A 4,649-nucleotide genomic window follows, 5' to 3' on the forward strand; every position below is an offset into this window, starting at 1 on the left:
CTAGACCTTCAGTTCTCTCTGAAACCTGCTCTGAGAGGAATGAAGGTGTAGAATTAGTTGTGTCACAGCCAAGTGCTTCCGGGCAATCCGCTAGCAGTACACCCACGTCCGATTATAGCAGGCAAATGTCCCTGCCCCATCTGCTGGACCGGCGAAAGAAGTTCACTCCCAGCCATCCACATGCCCAGCGGTTGAATGCTAGCTTGGCTAAATTGCTAGCACTTCAACTGCTGCCTTTTCAGTTGGTAGACTCGGCCCCCTTCTGTGAGTTTGTACAATGTGCGGTTCCTCAGTGGCAGGTCCCCAAATGCCAATTTTTCTCACGGAAGGCGATTCCGGCTCTCTACCGGCATGTGGAAGGCAATGTCCTTGCCTCGCTGGACAGGGCGGTCAGCGGTAAGGTGCATATTACCGCTGACTCATGGTCCAGCACGCATGGACAGGGACGTTACCTGTCTTTCACGGCCCATTGGGTCACTCTTCTGGCAGCTGGGAAGGATGCAGGACAAGGTGCAGTAGTGTTGGAGGTTGTTCCGCCACCACGCCTCCAAAATGCTACTATTGGTTGTGACACACCTATCTCCTCCACCCCCTCCTCTTCTTCTTCCTCCATGGCCTCTTCCAGTGCTCTGTCCTCGGAACCAGCGGTGCTCCGTAGGCGTTCCACGGGCTACGCAAGTACGCAGGCAAAACGATGCCATGCCGTGCTTGCGCTGGTTTGTTTGGGGGACAGGAGCCACACTGGGGCAGATGTTTTGTCAGCTCTGCAGGGGCAGGCCGAGAGGTGGTTGATGCCACGCCAGCTTAAGCCAGGATGGTGGTTTGCGACAATGGCACCAACCTCCTCTCCGCCCTCCGACAGGGACAACTGACCCATGTGCCCTGTGTGGCTCACGTCCTTAACCTGGTGGTGCAGCTGTTCTTGGGCAGGTACCCAGGCTTACAGGATGTCCTGAAGCAGGCCAGGAAAGTCTGTGTGTATTTCCGCCGATCATTTAATGCCTGTGCTCGGCTGGCTGAGCTCCAAAAGGAGTTGAACCTGCCCAAGAACCGCCTTATATGTGACATGCCCACGAGGTGGAACTCAACGTTGGCCATGCTGCAGTGGCTGCACACGCAGCAGAGGGCCATCAATGAGTACCCGTGCGACTACGGCACCAGGACAGGGTCAGGGGAGCTTGGTTTTTTCTCACTTCACCACTGGGGCATGATCAGGGATGCATGCACTGTCCTGTCACCGTTTGAGGAGGCCACAAGGATGGTGAGCAGCGACAGCGCATGCATCAGTGACACTGTACCTCTTGCCTACCTCTTGGAGCATACGCTGCGTGGAATAATGGACAGGGCACTTGAGGCAGAACAGAGGCAGGAAGAGGAGGACTTCCTTGCCTCTCAAGGCCCCCTTTATCCAGACAGTGTTCCTGCTGTGCCACCCATCACACAGGAAGAGGATGAGGAGGAGGAGGCTGGCACTTAGCATCAGCAGCAGCAGCAGTCTTGTAGGGATGATTTACAGTCCCAAGAAACCCGTGGACTTGTATGTGGCTGGGAGGAGGTAGCTGCGGATTATGTTGTCCTTAGTGACCCAGAGGACTCCGGACCGAATGCCTCAGCTAACCTACGCTGCATGGCCTCCCTGATCCTGCAAAGCCTGCGGAAGGATCCTCGTATTCTTCGGATCAAGGAGAGGGACCATTACTGGCTGGCCACTCTCCTTGATCCACGGTACAAGGGTAAGGTTGCCGACCTTATCTTGCCGTCGCAGAGGGAGCAGAGGATGAGACATCTCCGGGAGGCCTTGCAGAAAGGTCTGTGCAATGCGTTCCCAGAGACTGGGAGGTTACAAACTCCTGGTCCTGGACAACGTGTTGCTAAGGCATCAGTCAGAAGGAGCGGTTTAGAAGGTGGCCGTCTGACCGATGTGTTCAGACAATTTTTTAGTCCGCAGCCCCAAGGTATGATCGGTTCTAGCAACCATCGCCAGGGTCTGATTTACATGGTTCAGGAATACCTAGGGGCAAGGTCAGACTTGGACACCTTCCCCACCAAAAATCCTCTGGCTTACTGGGTCTTGAGGATGGATCACTGGCCAGAACTTGCACAGTATGCAATTGAGCTACTGGCCTGTCCTGCATCCAGCGTTCTTTCGGAACGCACCTTCAGTGCTGCTGGTGGCTTTGTTACCGATCACAGGGTGCGCCTGTCCACCGACTCAGTTGATCGACTGACCTTCATCAAGATGAATCAGTCTTGGATCACCCACAGCTACCAAGCACCTGAAGCTGATGTAACCGAATATTTTTTTAAATATCACATCCCTTCAAGACTGCCTATGCTGATGCTGAGTGACTGTCCTGTTATGTTGATTGTCTATCCTCTTCCTCCTCCGCTGATATGTTGGAAGAACATTTTTGGTTCTGGGTGATGCCACCAGCCCAATTTTTCAGCTCCTGTTTAACAGGGGCATTTAATTACAATTTTTGATGCAATGCTTTGCAGCAGGGCTCATTCCTGCACCACAACTAGAGTATATGGGAGAGGTTGCAGTGTCGTGGCACCAGCACCAGTGCCTAAGGCCCAATTTTTCAGCCCCTGTTTAACAGGGGCGTTTAATTACAATTTTTGATGCAATGCTTTGTAGCAGGGCTCATTCCTGCACCATAACTAGAGTATATGGGAGAGGTTGCAGTGTCGTGGCACCAGCACCAGTGCCTAAGGCCCAGTTTTTCAGCCCCTGTTTAACAGGGGCGTTTAATTACAATTTTTGATGCAATGCTTTGTAGCAGGGCTCATTCCTGCACCACAACTAGAGTATATGGGAGAGGTTGCAGTGTCGTGGCACCAGCACCAGTGCCTAAGGCCCAATTTTTCAGCCCCTGTTTAACAGGGGCATGTAATTACAGTTCTTGATATAATATTTCACAGCAGGGCCCGTTCCTGTGCCCACCGAGAGTAACTGTGAGGACTTACAGTGTTGTGGCACCAGCACCAGCACCACAACCACCAAAGGCCCAATTTTTCTACCACTGTTCAACAATGGCATGTAATTACAATTCTTGATATAATCGTTCACAGCAGGGCGCTCCAGCGCACACCAAGAGTCACTTTGAGAGCTTACAATGTTGTGGCAACACCAACACTTTGTTCCGCCATTTCTGCAGAGCATATACAGTGCCTTGCGAAAGTATTCGGCCCCCTTGAACATTTCAACCTTTTGCCACATTTCAGGCTTCAAACATAAAGATATAACATTTTTATTTTTTGTGAAGAATCACCAACAAGTGGGACACAATTATGAAGTGGAACGAAATCTATTGGATTTTTGAAACTTTTTTAACTAATAAAAAAATGAAAAGTGGGGCGTGCAAAATTATTCGGCCCCCTTGCGTTAATACTTTGTAGAGGGGGCGAAAGTATTCAGCCCCCTTGAACTTTTCAACCTTTTGTCACATTTCAGGCTTCAAATATAAAGATATAACATTTTTATTTTTTGTGAAGAATCACCAACAAGTGGGACACAATTATGAAGTGGAACGAAATCTATTGGATTTTTGAAACTTTTTTAACTAATAAAAAAATGAAAAGTGGGGCGTGCAAAATTATTTGGCCCCCTTGCGTTAATACTTTGTAGAGCCACCTTTTGCTGCGATTACAGCTGCAAGTCGCTTGGGGTATGTCTCTATCAGTTTTGCACATCGAGAGACTGAAATTCTTTCCCATTCTTCCTTGCAAAACACCTCAAGCTCAGTGAGGTTGGATGGAGAGCATTTGCGAACAGCAGTTTTAAGCTCTTTCCACAGATTCTCGATTGGATTCAGGTCTGGACTTTGACCTGGCCATTCTAACACCTGGATACGTTTATTTGTGAGCCATTCCTTTGTAGATTTTGCTGTATGTTTGGGATCATTGTCTTGTTGGAAGATAAATCTCCGTCCCAGTTTCAGGTCTTTTGCAGACTCCAACAGGTTTTCATCCAGAATGGTCCTGTATTTGGCTGCATCCATCTTCCCCTCAATTTTAACCATCTTTCCTGTCCCTGCTGAAAAAAAGCAGGCCCAAACCATGATGCTGCCACCACCATGTTTGACAGTGGGGATGGTGTGTTGAGGGTGATGAGCTGTGTTGCTTTTACGCCAAACATATCGTTTTGCATTGTGGGCAAAAAGTTCGATTTTGGTTTCATCTGACCAGAGCACCTTCTTCCACATGTTTGGTGTGTCTCCCAGGTGGCTTGTGGCAAACTTTAGACAAGACTTTTTATGGATATCTTTGAGAAATGGCTTTCTTCTTGCCACTCTTCTATAAAGGCCAGATTTGTGCAGTGTACGACTGATTGTTTTCCTATGGACAGACTCTCCCACCTCAGCTGTAGTTCTCTGCAGTTCATCCAGAGTGATCATGGGCCTCTTGGCTGCATCTCTGATCAGTCTTCTCCTTGTCTGAGCTGAAAGTTTAGAGGGACGGCCAGGTCTTGGTAGAGTTGCACTGGTCTGATACTCCTTCCATTTCAAAATGATCGCTTGCACAGTGCTCCTTGGGATGTTTAAAGCTTGGGAAATCTTTTTGTATCCAAATCCGGCTTTAAACTTCTCCACAACAGTATTACGGACCTGCCTGGTGTGTTCCTTGGTCTTCATGATGCTCTCTGC

Source organism: Lithobates pipiens, unplaced genomic scaffold (genome assembly GCF_037356315.1).
Source record: "Lithobates pipiens isolate NorthernLeopardFrog02 unplaced genomic scaffold, aLitPip1_a1.2 Scaffold_28, whole genome shotgun sequence".
Lineage (NCBI taxonomy): Eukaryota > Metazoa > Chordata > Amphibia > Anura > Ranidae > Lithobates > Lithobates pipiens.